This window comes from Rhinatrema bivittatum, chromosome 6 (genome assembly GCF_901001135.1).
Source record: "Rhinatrema bivittatum chromosome 6, aRhiBiv1.1, whole genome shotgun sequence".
In the NCBI taxonomy this organism is placed as follows: domain Eukaryota; kingdom Metazoa; phylum Chordata; class Amphibia; order Gymnophiona; family Rhinatrematidae; genus Rhinatrema; species Rhinatrema bivittatum.
The window spans coordinates 42,814,688-42,833,936 of record NC_042620.1 but is presented as its reverse complement, the minus strand read 5'-3'; positions in this window follow the sequence as shown (position 1 = coordinate 42,833,936).

Here is a 19,249-nt window from a genome sequence, read left to right as displayed (position 1 = left end):
CCAATGACAGCAAAACACAAACCAAGAAAACTAACTTTTCATACTAAGGGCAATGCAGCCAGTGAGAATGCATCAGTGAGTGTGTGTGACTGTCTGCCTGCCTGCAGTGCCTCACAGCTACTACCTTGCATAGTAGAATGCCTAAGCACTAATGCCAACTGACTTGCCACACAAGATTGACACAAAGTCAAATCAATCATCAATTAATACAATGATTAATTTGAAAACACAATAACTATCTTTCTCAAAAGAACAATGAGCTATCTCCTCATTTCCCCCAAAGCAAAGCAGCAGACAACCACAGCCCCCCTTAACAGAGACAGTCTGTGTCTCATTTCTTTTTGATATGTGTACTTAAATTAGCAGATAAAAAAACAAAAATGCCACAGTTGTCAAATTCATAATGCACTTTTGCCACTTATCAAGTTCCAATAAAAAAGCAGGATTGGCAGATTCAAAGAATGTATTTCCAAAATGCCAGGGCTTCTTCCCAAAAAGAACATGGATTGACAAATTCAAAATATGCACTTATTTACTTAGTTCTAGTGTTGCTATTATGCTTGGTTGTTTACTTGTTACCAGGCAGGTGGCATCTTCTCCCACAGACCATCTTGAAACCTTGGCAACACAAACAAGTAACTAAGAGACAGTCAGTGGAAAAGTAGAAGCTTAGCAAATGAACTGCTTCCCCCATTTGTAACTTTCTAACCTGTTTGTAACCTTTTAGCATGCACTATTTCCATTTCATGTGCACAATAGTGTGCACTAATATAGAGTGAGCACTAAAATGAAAAATTAACAAAATGAAATTGTGGCATTTTCTATCGTTTCAACATATAAAAAGTTATGAAACAACATGGACCTCCCACCCAAAAAATAGCAGATGTCAGATAAGTCTGATATCAATTGCACTAGTTAATTAGCAGGTGTGAAACTGCACAAATAAGTTACCTAATGTATTCATGCAAATCTCTTATAAAACTGCAACTTCCACGCATACCTCTTGGCAGCATCCTAGAACACCTAGAGACTGCCCCTTTTTGCACATGTAAATGTGCTCTCATAACCAAATATCCATGTACTTTCAATATTTATAAAATAGCTACTTATGCACATATATGCTCATTTTCCACACATAACCCCTTTGAAAATTTACTGAGAAGGGATGTGTGATTCCATAATATTTATTAGCAACTGATGCTGAAATCAGCTTACATAAGTTTTCTGATGAAATCTTTAACTAAATATATACAAGTGAAAATTATAACACTAGAAACAGAGAGAAATAATTCCTATATAGAAGTGTAACTCCAATCACTTATAAATTCTGTTAAAGAAAATATATGCAGACTTCTTGTGAATTCTTCAAGCAGGTTTAAGGAACCTTTGTTTTCTTACCAGAAGGTGTGAATTATTATTCTGGGGAAGTACAGAGTAGTGAAGCAGAGGTTTGAGTGTCGCTCCCCCATGTCGGAGAAGCAGATGGTATGCCTTTATAAAACTTCTCCTTCCACCATCTTGAGTGTGGGTTTTCAGTTAAACTTTTGAGTTGAAAGTTTGAGTTAACCTTTTAAGGGGCAGCATATCAAATGCTGTAACATGTTGATTATTTTTTGGGTTAAGCCTCTGGGGTCGCTCTACATAGAGTCTTGGGACAAGAAAGGAGACGGAGGCCGGGATTTTCCAGTTTCGCAGAGAATGGTGAATCCAGCGGTAACTGGGGGTGGGGGGCGAAGGGTGGGTGGGCCTGCAAAATCCGGCAGCAATCAAACCACCGCGGTGTTATCGCTGCTGGCTTTCGCATCCAATAGCGCCACCATGAAAGATGGTGCTATTGGGCGCGCTATTGGCGACGATAATAGTCTTTACCTTATTGCTGCCAGCAAAGATAATGCCGCGTCTGCCTCTTTTCCACCCCGACTCCGCCCTGACTCCTCCCCAGCAAGTCCATTTTTGCATGCGATAGGCTTAGAAAATGACCCCCAGAGTGCCTTATCCATGTAGTGTTTTCTCCTTTTTTGGGTAACTTTTTTAGTTGCCAGAGGAGGAAGTTTTTTTCTACCCTTCCTGCTTCTCTTGAGTTGCCCTATTGAATAAGATTTTACCTTTTGGTATTACTGAATACCCTAGGGCCCAGGGACTGGGCTGCTGCTGGTTGGAAGAGAGGTGCCTTTCCTTTTGGAAGGACTGGAAGAAGAAGTGTCATCAAGGAAGAATGGACTTCTATCCTTTTCCGATGAGAAGAAGTTGAGGTGTGGTGTACGAATTCTCTATGAACTCAGGGATATTCATCAAAGGATAGAGTGTAATAAGGTGCCCATCAGCTGCCACGAGGATGAAAGGGACAGGAATAATCCCCAGTTACTCCTGCCTCACCAATTCCATTTTAAAAAATGACACCAACTTCTGAGCGAACTGGCACCATGTTTTCACAGTCGTAAAGTAATATGGCTCCTTTTACTCTTGGATCAACACTTCAGAAAGGGTAAGAGGGTAGAGGGAGTTGTGCTAATCTTTTAACATTTCTTGGCAAATATTTTCCAATAGCACACACTATTTTCAAAAATGGAAAACCCTGAATTTTCAGGTTTCCTGAAAGAAAAACACAACATTTTTGGATTTTCTTAAATGAAAACCCTCCAAATTTTCATTTTTTGGAGCCAGTAGGGATTTGTTCCATTTGAGACAAACTGAACATGGGCAGTTTGGTTCAGTGCTTTTGTTTGAAACAAATGCACGTCCTATTTGGATAGAATTCTGTAGCACAGAACTTCTCAGCCTAACAGAATTTTCTTTCTCATCAGGCAGCTACAATAATAGTTTCTGTCTTTTCTATCTCAGTTATTAAAAAAAAACAAACTAATAGCATCAGCAATACTTTCTTTCCCTGTTTCAAATCATCGCATGTAAGGGTAAATTTTCAATCAGATGTCTAACAGCAGAAATGTACATATTCTTTTCAGCCTGCAAAAACCCAGCCAATTTTCAAACACAATATAGTCTGAATACTGACTTATGTTGCTAAAGGTATGCATGCAAACTTACTTGGTATTGAATGGGGGTGCATAGTACATGGGCAAGTAGCATGCCTAGTATGTCTATTCAGTTTTGACACTTAAATATATGCACATAGTTTTCCAACCATGCCCTCAGAATACTTCTTAATGTGGCTCAATGTATACACATATTTTCAGGCAATTGAAAATCCACAGGGATTCTTAATGAAGTCCTCAGGACACACCTAGCCAGGCAGGTTTTCAGGATATCCATTCCACAATGAATATACTTTATTTATTTAAAATTATTTTTAGGCCATGCCCTCCAAAGTTCAGGGTGGGTTACAATGATACAAGCATAAAAGCAAGTATACACATACACAATCTATTAAAACAAACTACAAAATAAGACTTAAAACAGGATTGCATAATGATACAAGTAAATAAAAAAAAAATAGTTTATATTCTCTCATAATTTGTGGGGTGGGAACTCAACCAACTGGGATAAATGATGATATAAAACTGCTGCGTCACTGGGAGAGAACTGGGGTAAAGTTGAGGGAAAGACAATTCTGAAAAAATATGTTTTTAAAGCTATTTAAAATCTTTTTATTTATGAGAAGTCATATGTTGTTCTGTGGAAGGGGATTCCAGAGTGTGGGCCCAGCCAATGAAAGTGCTTTCTCCCAAGTAGATGCCAATCTTATTGTTCAGACAGAAGGGATTTCTAGTAGTGCGTGAGAAGACGATCTGAGTGCTCTGGATGGTACTTGGAATTTAAGAATTTAAGAGATCAATCATGATCTCTCCAGTCTCTCAAATGTTCGGTTTCACTCTCTTCACACTAACCTTGTTCAATGCTCAGTCCATCACCAAAAAAACTCACCTACTCAATGACCATCTGACAGACGCTAACCCAGACCTCTGCGCAATCACAGAAACGTGGTTGAAACCAACAGACTCTGTTCTATTAAATCAGCTCCCCAACCATCTATATGATATCCACTCAATCCCCAGACTCAAAAAAAGAGGAGGAGGCCTACTGCTAGCTGCAAAAAAGGGGCTAGGCCTCGCTTTGCAACTATCCACCAGAACAACCTCGAATTAGCCCTTTTCAATTCTGACCATCTCCAACTCGTACTGGTCTACGCACCTCCAGGAAATCTGGACTCAGACCCCTCCCCATTGATTGGATTTACGGCCAAATATTTTAACATGGATAAACCAGCTATACTGTTGGGAGATTTTAATCTACACGTGGACGCATCACCGCTATTCCCCAATTGTGAAATCCTTCTAACTGCACTCATCCACTTGGGCCTAAGACAAATCGTCAACTGTCCCACGCACAAAGCTGGCCACACATTGTACCTTATTTTCATTAACGAAGGCATCACATCTGCCACCTGCCCAACATGTGTCTCAGTCCCGTGGTTAGACCATCAGATCATCTCCTCAGAGCTACAAATCAAAGATCACCCCTTGCCTGTCTTCCCTAAAACAACAATTCAGTTCAGGAAACCCTGCTCTATATACCAACTTAGTAAACTGCTTTCAAAAGATCTAGATCAACTCGATCTCACAGACGCTCACTCAGCCACCACCTCTTGGTTCAGGATCACAAGCAAGGTTGCAGAACAATCTTGCCCAAGTGTCACAAAATCACTTCACGCACCCCATGACAATAGGAAACCATGGTTCACCCCGGAACTAAAAGCCCTCAAGCAAGAGCTGCGTAGTAAGGAGCATAGATGGCTCAAGACCCCATCCACCTCAAATCTATCAAACTATAAACCCCACCTTAATGCCTATAGGAATGCCACACTCAGAGCCAAGAAAGACTTCTTCTCCAAAATAATCCACCACTTCATTTTTTACTCTAAAGCCTTATTCTCCTATGTCTCATCTCTCATAAAACCTTCTCCCCCTACCATACCTGATGAGCAAGCATTCAATAAAGCTACAGAGCTGGCTATCTTTTTTGAGAATAAGATAGCTAACCTCATTAAGCCTCTCTCCACCTCCCTACTGACAACCCTCCCCTCCAGCACTTCAACACTCAATCGAAGCATCAATCTAAATTCCTTCGAGACCTCATCTTTGTTGGAAATTGAAAAAATCCTCAAGAAGCTAAAACCTTCATCACACCCGTTGGACGCAATACCCTCCAATCTTCTTCTCTCCATCCCAAATGTTATTTCAAAATCTTTAGCAGATATCATTAACTGCTCCTTGACACAAGAAAGGGTACCTGACCAACTAAAACTAGCCATCCTCACACCCTTACTAAAAAAATCCAACCTTCCGACTTCTGACCCTGCAAATTTCCGTCCTATAGCGAATCTACCTCTGACCTACAAAATCATGGAAAGAATTGTAAACAAAGAACTGTCAGAATACCTGGAGGAGAACAACATTCTCTCCCCTTTCCAGTTTGGATTCCGAAAAACTCAAAATACCGAGGCCCTTTTAACCTCACTATTGGACACCATCCTTCTTAATCTGGAAAGAAAACAACCTTACCTCCTTGCATTACTCGACTTATCAGCGGCATTCGATACCGTGAATCACTCTATCCTTCTGGAGTGTCTATCAAACATTGGTATCCAAGGAGTGGCACACAGCTGGTTCAAATCGTTCCTTGAGAATAGATTGTACAAGGTCAGGATCAATAATAAGGAATCACACTCCATCAGATCTAACCTGGGAGTCCCACAAGGATCATCCCTCTCTCCCACACTTTTTAACATTTATCTGCTTCCACTTTGCCAATTACTTTCCAACCTAAAATTAACGTTTTACCTATACGCTGATGACGTCCAGATTCTTCTCCCAATCACAGATTCTCTTCAAAAAACTTGGGCCTACTGGAACAGTTGTCTACGATCGATCAATAGTCTTCTCACTAGCCTAAACCTCATCCTCAATCCAGATAAGACCGAGATCCTCATCATTTCGCCAGATGAAAACCAAGTTCTTCTCAACTATCTGGGAGCTTCTCAATTCGCTAAAACAGTTATCAACCATTCCCCTTCTGTCAGAGACTTAGGGGTTCGGCTCGCCAACCGATTCAACTTAAAATCATTTGTCAGCAACACTACTAAAGAATGTTTCTTTAAATTACAAGTACTTAAAAAACTGAAACCTCTCCTGCATTTTAGAGACTTCCGTTTGGTACTTCAGTCTATTATCCTCTCTAAATTAGACTATTGCAATTTGCTCCTACTAGGTCTCCCCGCGATAACTATCAAACCCTTACAGATGGTCCAGAATGCCGCTGCTAGGATACTTACCAACTCAAATAAAAGAGACCATATTACTCCCATCCTTCACTCCCTTCACTGGCTACCCATCAAATTTAGGATCTTTTTTAAAGTTCTCATGATGATCTACAAGGATATACATAACATCGCCCCACTTAAACTTAGTTCTCAATTCCGTCCACATACTTCAGACAGACCAGTTAGAAGAGCGTACAAAGGTTCCCTGTATGCCCCTCCAGCCAAATCCACTCTAAGAAAGCGAGTATTATCGACAGCAGGGCCTACTCTTTGGAACACTCTTCCACCAGATCTACGTCAAGAACTCTGCCATCAAACCTTTAAGAAACATCTAAAAACGTGGCTCTTCAGACAAGCTTTCCCTGAAACCTAAGATCACTCTGACACCGTTCAAAGGACATAACAAAGGCTCGAGGAGGTCTTCCTCCTCAGTTACTTCTGCCCGCTCTTTTCACCCTTATCTCATGACCTCCTGCCCATGCCTCCCCCTCCTCATTCCTCTCTTATTAATACCTCTTTTTCCCTGACCCCCTGTTTTCACCCCACGTTTCACATCTAATGTTTTCATTGTTTTCATTCCTTAACTCGTTTCTGAAGTCTGCATTTCTTCCGCTTTAGTTACTCTGCTCTGTTATTCACAGTCATCCTACTTTAAGCTACTACTGGTCTACAATGGTTCTTTTGGTCTTCCCAAACGGTTCTTTTGGTCTTCCCAAACGCATTAACGTTGTTATGCTGTTAAGCTAATGTTTTCAAGGTTTAATGATTAATGCTCTAAAGTTTTAATGTTCTAATGTTTAATGCCCTAATTTTTAATGCTCTAATGTTTAATGGTTCTCCCATTCGTTTCCATTGAATGTTCTTATGTTCGTATTCTCTCAGACTTAATGTTTTAATGTAACGCCCACCCGCGACTGTTCTGTTGTACTGTAAACCGGTGTGATCTGTATATCATACAGGAATGTCAGTATATAAGAATTCAAAATAAATAGATAAATAAATAGATAAATAAATAAATAAATAAATAAATAAGGGAGTTAATGACCCATGGTGATTTTATATGATATAATAAATTCTGAACCAGAGAGGCAAGTTTCTGTTGCATCCTAAATTCAATTGGTAACCAATGTAGGGTTTGCAAAGCTGGGTAATATACCTATATACTAATATAATATTAATATACCTATATTAATTACCTATATTAATTACCTATATTAATATAGGTAAATATATTAATTAATTACCTATATTAATTACCTATATTAATATACCTATATATTAATATAGGTAATATACCTATATATTAACCCTTGTTAAATGTATAACGCTCCGGCGTAAGTTCCTGTTCACTGTACACCGACGTGATATCTCTGATGAGCGGCGGTATATAAAAAACTATAAATAAATAAATAAATAATAAATAATATGTTTGTGTTTCTGGGTATTGGTAAGTAATCTCACTACTGAATTTTGCATTAGCTGGAGAGGTTTGATAGAATTGTATGGAAAACCTATGTTTAGTACACTTCAGTAATTGAGGAAGGTTAAGATTAGAGATTGAAATGTTGTTCTAAAGTAGTTTGAATATAACAATGGTTTTAAGTGACAAAGTAGGTATAGTTTATAAAATAAGGACTTTGTAACAGTTTTATATGAGGTTGCATAGATAATGTTGAGTTTAATTGAACAGCAAGGTAGCGAACAGTATTGGAAATGGCAATAGGTTGAGTATCAAAATAAACAGAAGCTGGAATTGGATAAGGAGTTGAAAGACCTAATACTATGATCTCAGTTTAGTTAAGATTCAGTGAAAATCTGTTATGGATTAGCCAAGCTCTGATAGAAGAAGGACATAATGAAATAAATTGAGATGTTGTTGTCCATGAATGAAATAAATTGAGATATTGTTGTCCATGAACCTGAGATTAGGAAAAAGACCTGGATATTAGAGATGTGAATCGTGTGATCGATCGTCTTAATGATCGATTTTGGCTGGGGGGGGAAGGAATCTGATCGTCGCGGTTTTGTTTTTTTAAAAATCGTTTAAATCGTAAATTGGGGGAGGGCAGGAAACCCGGCACACTAAAACAACCCTAAAACCCACCCCAACCCTTTAAAATAAATCCCCCACCCTCCTGAACCCCTCAAAATGTTTTAAATTACCTGGGGTCCAGTGGGGGGGGGGTCCCGGTGTGATCTTCTACTCTCAGGCCACGGCTGCGTTAATATGACAGGGCAAATGTAGCGCCGTATTGCAAAATGGGATACGGCAATACGGCCATACGGCCGGCGCCATTTTGCAATATGGCCCGAGTGCAGGAGGTCGCTCCCGGACCCCTGCTGGGATTTTGGCAAGTCTTGTGGGGGTCAGGAGGCTCCCCCAAGCTGGCCAAAAGTCCCTGGGGGTCCAGCGGGGGTCCGGGAGCGATCTCCTGCGCTCGTGACATTGGGGGACAGGAACCAAAATGGCGCCGGCGCTACCTTTGCCTGGTAGCGCCGGCGCCATTTCTATTAACGCAGCTGTGGCCCGAGAGTGGAAGATCACACCGGGACCCCCCCACTGGACCCCAGGTAATTTAAAACATTTTGGGGGGGGGTTCGGGAGGGTGGGGGATTTATTTTAAAGGGTCGGGGTGGGTTTTAGGGTTGTTTTAGTGTGCCGGTTTTCCCGCCCTCCCCCTTCCCCTTCCCCTCCCCCTCCCCCGATTTACGATTTTTGATGATAAATCGGGGGGATTCCTATTGTATCGTGCCTCTAACGATTTTTGACGATTTAAAATATATCGAACGATATTTTAAATAGTCAAAAAATGATTCACATCCCTACTGGATGTCGTCAGCATAGATATGATAGGATCACCCTAAAGTAGCTAGAAGACAACAAAGGAGTGCTATGTAAATGTTGAACAAAGACGCCAAAAGAGCTGAGCCCTGGGGAACATCTGTTGTGATAAGAAACCAAAAGGATGTATTATCAACTATTCTTGTTTGCTGTGTTCTATCTGTAGGATCTGAACCATGATATTACGGTTCCTGAGATACGAGCTTCAGCAGGATGATTAAGGTGTATGTCATGGTTTAATGTATCAAAACTAATATCAAGAAGAATCATGTTGTAGGAAGTACCAGAATCAAAGCCCTTGGTAATTATGTCAGTGGTAGAAAGTAACAAAGTTGTGGTGTTATGATACTGATGAAAACCGAAGTGGTATTGATCTAACACTGCAAGGAATTGTGTGAGCTGCTTAAGAACAGATGCTTTGATTATTTTGGATAAGAAAGGAAGTGATGAAATTGGACAATAATGTTGGAAATCAGTGGGATCTATGTTTTGTTTCTTCAATATTTTTGTTCAATAATATATGCGATTGATCTGCATACATTGGAAATAGTGCATGCAAATCTATCTCATGCACATTCAGTGTGAATATCCTGAAAACCTGCCTGACTAGATGTGCCCTGAGGAATGGGTTGAGAACCCCTGCACTATGGCAGATTCAGAAAAACCACCTACATTAATGTCTATTCCAGAGGTAGGCAGCTCCAGTTCTGGAGGGCCACAAACAGGTCTAGTTTTCAGAACGTCCACAATGAATATGCATGACATAGATTTACATACAATGAAGGCAGTACATGCAAATATACCTCATACATATTCATTGCAATATCCTGAAAACTTGATCTGTTTGTGGCACTCCAGGACTGGAGCTGTCTATTTATAGATCCTGACTGAGCCTCTAGTGTTAGCCCAATAAAACTTCTGGCATGCAATGGACATATTGAAGATATATAAAGTAGTTCACATGTATTCACATAAAATGTACCTTTGATTTCAATGACAATGTTCATAATTTGCTGCAGACTACCAGCAGTATTAAGGGTGCATTACCCTACACTTCTTCCAACTTTAAGCAATGTGTGATCCACACTTGGCATGCATCCAAGGGGCAATTTTGAATAGCCATGTTTGCAATTTACACAGGTGGAGTCAGGAAAGCACATGCAGGGATTTCATTGAAACATTTGTATGGGCTTACCTTGCACCTGCTTCCATGCAAATGCAAAGTGCAACGGCACTTTGTACTCACAGAAAAATGCCCAGCCTGAATTTTCAAGGGAAAACAGCTCAAGCTCCCCACAGAGTTCTATTATTGCCCTCTCTATGGTACATTTGTGTCAGCTACAAAACTGTCAAAATACTAAGAACTCCAAAATAATGGATTTTTATTTGCCTTACATTGCCTTTCTTTTTATTTTCCAATACAGCTTATTGAATATATTTTCATTTTCTCACAAACAGTCCTACTGTAAAGGGTTCTGCTTTAATAACTGAAAGATTGCATAATGAAGGTATACGGAGGAGCAGGTCTAATGGGAAGTGATTGTGCCAGAAAGGGAAATTTATTGCCAAGTTCTGATCCCAATACTGATCCAAGAAGACGTCTAAAAAATCGAATGAGCTGGATCCTTACAACATCTTTGCAATGCCTGGCATAGGGATAGTGCTATGTTTCATTCTGTATAGTAGAAGCATGATAAACAGAAAGCAGAAACTTTAAAGAAACAAACAACTAAAACCCAAAGAACTACAGTAAGGCCATGCAGTCTTCTCTACATACATATGGAGAAATTCATGCAGGTTGTCATGGACAAATCACTGTCGGTCTTCTGTCCTTCTGTAGGTCTATCAGTTTGGGTAAAGTGCTCAATAGAGGGCAAATCAAACAAATAGGGTCATTTATCAAAAGGTTATCGCACACGATATGGCTGTATCGCATGCGATAAGCCTCTATCACATGCGAAAAGACCCTTTTTGCGTGCGATAGCATGCAAATTAGGGGCGGGGAGGGGGCAGATTTGGCGGTGTTTTCGCTGCCGGCGATAACGTTACCCACGATATCGTTGGCAGTAGCGCGCCGAATAGTACCACCTTTCACGGTGGCACTATTCAGTGCGAAAGCCGGCAGCGAAGACACCGCGGTGGTGCAAACGCTGCCGGCTTTCGTGCGAAGGATGATGAATCCTGGCCAAAGTGAGCAGGTGTGAAATTAATAGTGGAGCAGCGCTAAAGTTATGTAATCATGCTCCTTGGGGGCATGGAGATGATAGATAACTACACTCTGAAGACATGGAGCTTGAAGAACAATGATTTCCAGAGGGCGACTCAATGAGGTGTATGAAACAAAAAAATGTGAACATGAGGATCAAGATTCCTTGAAACGAGGCATTGTGGAGGCAAAGCATGCCAGAAGGAAGGTGCAGACACAGGAATAGAGTGGGTTTACATGAAGAGGAGGTAAATTCTAGCCATAAATAAGGCAGAGTTTAAGATTTAAGAAAAGTCAAACTGAATTAGCTGAATGTAAAACAAAAGTGTGCTTTCGAGAAAAATGTTCACAGAAAGTGAGTATGATAAAGTTGCTGGTAATGTTCTTTAGCAGACAAGTCTCCGTGCTCAATAAAGTAACACATCGTAACATACGGGAATTCCCCAGTAATTATATTCTAGAAGCTGTTCTGTACTTGATGGTTAGATTGAACACACTATTTTTGTTTATTTGACTGTATCAACAGCCCACCTGTGTCACTTAAAGCATGCATATTACTTTCTGTTGCCTATTTTGTATGTCATCATACATATTTTCAGTCAGTCTGCCTCAGGCTAGTCGGTTACAAGAAAAGGCTTAATCTGAGGCATGGGAAGCTGATGGTTACCATTTTCATGAATCTCATATGATCCTGATATCCTGTAGCCTTGACTGAGGCTCCAATAAAGGGATGTGTTTCTGGTGCTTCCTGGATGTTTTCTATTAAACCCAGACACACTATGTTTAGAGGAGCCAAAAAAAAAAAAATAGAAATTAAAAAAAACATTCAAAAACATCAATAAATGCCAAAGTAATAAAAGCAATAACATTTTCCACATACTACTTCCAACCTCCTCTTTCTCTGAGATGTACAACACGGGATATGCACAGAAAAAAAACATTTTAATTTTCTTTTTCGGTTCAGTTTCCTATTTCATTTGGTTCGTTCGGTTCAGATCGGAAGCTCATTGGTGTCATTTGATTCCTTCATTTCCATTAAAGTCAGTGGGAGAAGCAATGCATCCCATTTTTTTTACACCTAACTTTGGGGTTTTCCATCCAATGTTTATGAAAATTGATGCAGAAGCAGCAGCACCCAAAGACACCAAGAGTGTCATGACCACCTCACAGCACCAAAAGAGGGGCAAAGGGCTTCAACAGTCACATCAAAACCTAAAAACACTGAGGGGGTCATTTTCTAAAGCTAGCGCACGCGAAAAGTCCCTTTTCGCGTGTGCGATAGCTAAAAAGGGGCGGGGTCGGGGTGGCGTCTGCCCCGGAAAAGGAGGAGTCGGGGCAGACGCTGCAAAGAGCGTGGATGGCGAAAAGGTAAGGAGCCTTTTCGCTTCCAATTTCACGTCCAATAGCACCACCTTTTACAATGGCGCTATTGGGTGTGAAAGCGGCAGCGATCGCACCGCGGAGGTGCGATCGCTGCCGGCTATCGCTGGCCTGCCTCCCGCCCCCCCTGTACCGCGTGATTCATGATGCCACGATATGTTAGAAAATCTAGGCCTGAGTGAGGGGTAACATATTGTAAAATAGTATAGGCGACAGAAAATGACCAAATGGTCCATCCAGTTTGCCCACCAAGTTTCTTATGATAGTAACTGCTACTCCGTGCAGGTTAACCTCATGTATCTGTTAAGGGTAGTAACTGCCACTCTGTACAAGTTACCCATGCAGGTTACCCCTATGACTTATGTTAATGATAGTAATACCTACAATATAAAAAAAAAAAGCAACTGTCAAACCCATATCAAAATTACTGCTAGCAACATTTTTACATGGTAAGTAGCCTTCCTGATAATTCAGACAATACTGCTTGAATATGCTTTGCTTTTGGACTTGGCCTTAGAAGCAGTCCTGTGCTTCATCTCTAATGTCAGCATATTGGTACCCTAGACCGTAAAAGTTGGGGCCCAGCATTGCTGTTTTCAGAATCCAATGCACCTTTTTCTCCCATCCCACCATCAAAGTGGAGAGTAATATTGCAGTTGAGTCAAAAGCATCAAGGCTAATTGATTAAGGGTAGTAATTCCCCCATATCTTCAGCTAAGGCTATTAACTGCTAGAGATGTGAATCGGAACCGGTATCGGTTCTGATTCCGGTTCCGATTGACATTGTGAAATTTTTTTCTTGCAGTCCTATCGGGTTTTTTTTATCGGCTGCGCCCGAGCCGATAACCAAAAAATACAGCCGACTCTTTAAAATGAGTTTGTTAGTATCCCCCCACCCTCCGGACCCCCCCCCCCCCAAATGTTTAAATACCTGGTGGTCCAGCGGGGGTCCCAGGAGCATTCTCCAGCGCTCGGGCCGTCGGCTGCCAGTAAACAAAATGGCGCCGATGGCCCTTTGCCCTTAGCATGTGAGAGAGTATCCGTGCCATTGGCCGGTCCCTGTCACATGGTAGGAGCAATGGACAGCCAGCGCCATCTTTAAAAATGGCACGGGCCATCCAGTGCACCTACCATGTGACAGGGGCCGACCAATGGCACCGGTAGCCCCTGTCACATGGTAAGAGCAAAGGGCCATCGGCGCCATTTTGATTAGTGGCAGCCGACAGCCCGAGCGCGGGAGAAAACTCCTGGGACCCCTGCTGGACCACCAGATATTTAAAAATTTTGGGGGGGGGGGGGGGAGTCCGGAGGGTGGGGGATACTAGCAAACTCATTTTAAAGGGTCAGGTTGTGTTTTTGGGTTGTGTCCTTTCTTCCCGCCCCCCCCCCCCCCCATAACGATAAGAAAACCCACTAAATTAATCGTGGGGTTTCCTATCGCTGTCGGGGACCCTCCGGTATCTGATGATATTGAAAATATCGGACGATATTTTCAATCGTCAGATAAACGATTCACATCCCTATTAACTGCTACTCTTTGCAGATTACCCCCACACACCCTTTTCTTCATTATAATCCACAAGCCTTTAAGGATATACAGTGTTTATCTCATGCCCTTTTGAATTAATTTACTGTGTTAGTCTTCACCACCTCTTCTGGAAGGGCATTCCAGGCATCCACCAACTTTTCAGTGAAAAAATATTTCCTTATGTTGTTTCTGAGTCTTCCATCTTGGAGTTTAATTTTGTGACCTTTAGTTCTACTGCTTCCATTCTAACAGAAAAGGTTTGAAGTTTGTGCATCATTAAAACCTTTCAGGTATCTGAAGGTCTGTATCATATCTCCCCAGCACCTCCTCTCTTCCATAGTATAACTATTCAGATTCTTCAGCCTCTCCTCTTCCACTACAGATACCACATCATTTTGGTCACCCTTCTTTGTACTGACTCCATCCTGTTTTTATCATGTTTAAGATACAAACTCCAATACGGAACACTGTACTCTAGGTAAGGCCTCACCAAGGACCTGTACAGGGCAACACCACCTCCTTTTTCTTACTGTTTATGCCTCTCTCTATGCACCTTAGTATTCTTTTGGCTTTAACTATTGCCTTGTCACATTACTTCATACCTTCAGATCACCAGACAATATCACCTCAAGGTCCCACTCCCAGTCCATGCACAATAGTCTTTTGCCTCCCCATAATATACAGCTCTTTTGGATTACCGCACCCAAGATGCATGACTCTACACATCTTGGCATTGAAACCCAGCTGCCAAATCCTTGACCAGTCTTTAAGCTTTCTTAAATTACTTTTCATTCTCTTTACTCCCTTAGGTGTGTCCACTCTTGCAGATCTAAGTATCATCCGGAAATAGACAAACTTTACCCTCTATCACTTCCGCAATGACGCTCACAAAGATATCGAACAGAACCAGTGGAAAAATTGATCCCTGTGTCACGCCACTTAACATTGTTCTTTCTTCAGAGTAGGTTCCATTTACCATTATATGCCGTCTCTTGGCAATCAACTAGTTTGAATCCACGCCACTACCTTGGCACCAACTCCCAAACTTCTCATTTTGTTCATGAGTCTCCAATGCAGGACCATAACAAAAACTTTGCTAAAATCCAAGTAAATTACATTTAGAATTCTTCCTCTATCCAATTCTTTAGTCACCCAATCAAAAAAAAAATCAGAGTTATCTGACAGGATCTTCCCCTGGTGAATCCATGCTGCCTTGAGTCCAGCAACCCACTGGATTGTAGAAAGTTCACTATCCTTTCCTTCAGCACAGCGTACATTAATTTTCCCACTACCCAGGTGAGGCTAGCTGGCCTGTAGTTTCCAGCTTTTTCTCTTCTCCCACTCTTGTAAAGCAGGACCACCACTGCTCTTCTCCAATCTTGCGCCACCTCTCCTGTTTCCAGGGATCTATTCAACAGGTCTTTCAGCGGATCTGCTACCATATCTCTAAGAAGATTCACCCTCCAAGGAATGACTAGGTGTATGTAAATTTTGTTTTGTGTGAACAATACTAATACCGGCACTCAAAAATTGTTCACACAAAACAAAATTTACATACACCTAGTCATTCCTTGGATGACTGTGTTGTGTCCATCTGTTCCCGATGCCCTCTCTCCACCCTCCTCACCTCTTTGGCGCCTCCCTCTTTGCCTGCGGGAAGATTGGCTGCCGCGGCGTTTCTCTGCCAAAGTCCTCCAGCGAACCCGGACCAGCTCTATGCTGCTAACCGCCATGTTTCCTGGAGGCCTAGGGGCACGCGCGTGGCACGGCCCCGACTGAAGTACCGGGGATGGCACGAACATCGGGGGCATCCCCTGAAGATGACGTCATCCGCGATGGATATTTAAGGTCTTAGAATTTGCTAACACATTGAGTTAGGAAGGATATGGATATGGATTTGTTCTATCTATGCTACTTGCCTCATTGGACTAACCAGGGGTACCCGCTCCTCAGGGGCCTCACCCTCTCTCTCTTACTTTGTAGATTGCAGTCTGGAACCAGTACTCGCTCCTCGAGGGCTCTTGTTCCCGGACTTCTTCAAATTCACTTCTGCCAGGAAGTCAGCACTGCCTACTACATCTGTGGGTTATCATCGCTCTCTCAGAGCTTTCCCTGGAACCAGGTACTCGCTCCTCGAGGGCCTATACATTCCAGCTCCTGGGCTTCTATGAGATATTGTGTGAGTCTTACCATCATGTTCGGTACATAAACTCTGCTTACCCTGCCTACTCACTAATTTTCAGTTTCTCTTCAGCTCAGCCTCCAGGGATTGCTGTTCCAGCTTCTGAGAGACTACAGCCCAGCTGGGCATTCCAGCTCACTACTGCCACATCTGGTGGTTCAGTATACTGTCTAATAAAAGAACTAATGTGTGTCTGTCTCCATACTCTGAGCCTGACCGGTGGTCCCTCTCGGGGTCTTCCCCAGGGGCGTGGTCATCTGCCACTGGTCCAAGGATCTACCCACAACTCTCCTAAATGCTATAGATTGCTAACTCCTATCTGATTGCTCCTCCCATCAGATAGCAGTTTCATTACAATATAGAACAAAGAAAAATGTATGTGAGCAACCATGTAAAACCTGTGAGCAATGCTCCGAAATGTATGAGCTCTAAGCTCTACTCTGCAAGTAGTGCCAACTCTGCCTCGGTTCAAGAGTCCACCCTCACAACAGCCTATCCCCAACTGGCTAACCTCTGGCTGACTTTAAGTCCAAAAATGTATTAGTTTGCTTCCTCCATGGATTTTACAGACCAAACTGAATGAGCCCAAAACAATTTGGATTTCTCAGGAAATAGCAAAAAATTCCATAGTGGAAGCATTAAAGTTACCAGACTATAATAATCCAAAGAATATGTGGCATTAAAAAATGAGAGAGAAAGGATTAATATTTCTTGGTGAACATGAGTGTTCTGATTATTGCCAAAAACAGAGCAATAGACTGGACTGCTCAATAATTCTGGATTGTTGCAAAACTTCTGTATAATATTTGTCTAATATCACTATTATTATTTATTTACTTACTTACTTATGGGCATTTGATATTCCGCCTTTCTCGAAAGTTGGTCTCAAAGTGGATTACAATAATTTTAATCTAAAACATTTTAATTATTTGCATAAACAAACCAACATGACAGAGGACGCTGTGTTTCTGATGCATCCTCGAGCAAATTTAATTAATTGAAAACATGGAAATGTACATAAAGAACCCCATCCCCTGCCTACCCTCCTCCCAGTCTCCCCCCCCCCCCCCCCTCATCCAACCTGAGATGAAAAATTCAAGTGCCACACTGTGCCAACCGAACAGAAAATAGCAGTATCAAAGGTCCATTGTAAACACTGAAGGTATATGAAAGGAATTCTTCTTAATCGTTCAAGATCAAACTCTTGGATCTATGCGGGAGTGCCTGAATATATGGATACCATATCAACAGAAATTTTCTTCGTTGAAGAGGAGAATATCGAAAGACTATGTCATCCATTCGCATCATGTGGTGAAGATGATTTTGCCATACCCAAAAAGATGGGGCTTCCGTACCTTTCCGGCCCAGAAGTATCACTTTTTTCCCTACTAGGCATGCTTTCTGAACAAATAAACGAGTTTCAGTACCCCAAAACTGTAAGGAGGGGATGCATCCAAAGAGTATTACAGTGGAGACATGGGAATCGAAACTCCCAGCAGATCTGTGACATAACTGGCAATACGGCTTCAAAAGCATTTTATGAGGGGGCATGCCCAGAAGGAATGGGACAACATACCAATAGTTCTCTGACACTTCTCGCAGGTGGCAGAAAGGGAAGTTTTCGATCAATATGCTATTTGGGCAGACACATATGCTCACTGAAGGAATTTGTACTGCATTTCCCTGTAACACATGTTAGAAGAGATCTTGGACATTCGTTTAAAGCATGATTGGAGAACAGAAACAGTAATTTTAAACACACCATCACCATTCCATTGGTCCACTAGTATAGAACAGGTATCAATGCTTGAGAGCTTTTTGAGACCCTTATAGTAAAGGGACAAAGAGAGAAGTTGCAACTTGTCAAACAGGAACAGGGCATCCAGGGAATGAAAGACAGTGGGTCGTAAGGAGTCGGGTGGTAGGGACTTGATGTAATATTGTACTTGTAGGTAGGAAAACACCTACCCATTACAATGATGATACAATTCCTTCAATCCTGAGAATGACAATATGTGTCCCACTTCATCTAGTAGATGGCCCAGCTGGGTGATTCCTTTAGTAGCCCACAGGCAGAACACTGCAGATTGAGACCCTGGGTAAAATTCTAGATTCCCTCGAATAGGCAGACAATAAGAGCAGAACAGGAGATCTTCATCACGTTGATTAAGGCTAGCCAGGCCTGTCTAATAGGCATGATAGAGATATTCTGGCCTAAGAAGGTCGAGAGTTTATCTGAAGAAGTTTACAACACGTATTTCAAATCGAATGGGGCCACAAGTGCTTTTTCAGCAGACAAATTAACATAAAAGGGCCTGTCAAGGAGCCATTCCCTGACAATGCGCAGGTTGCCAGCCAAATTGTAAAGTGCCAGATCTGGAACACCAAGGCCTCTCATACCACACTTTTCTTTCAGCCAGCTCAGAGGTATCTGAGGTTTCCTGCCCTGCCAGAAAAAGGAGTGCAGCGCTTTGTCCAAGTTTGCAAGATCTTTACGTTTGAGGTGGAGAGGCAAATTTTGAAGAACTTAAAGCCATTTGGGGAGAATGACCATTTTAAACAGGTTTATCTGACCACCCAAAGAAAGTGGTAGAGCTCTCCATGCGCGAAGCCTCTCTTGTGAAAATTTTAACAGATTTGGGATATTTAAGCTATACAGTTTGACCGGGGAATGGGGAAGAAAATCCCCAGGTACCAAAGGGATTCACCGGTCCACTGTAGGGGGAACAGCTCATCCCATCATTCCTGGAGGGTTTCAGGAAGAGCCAAGGCTTCAGATTTGTTAGTATTAAGGCGTAGGCCAGAAAAAAATCACAAACGCCTAGATTAATTGC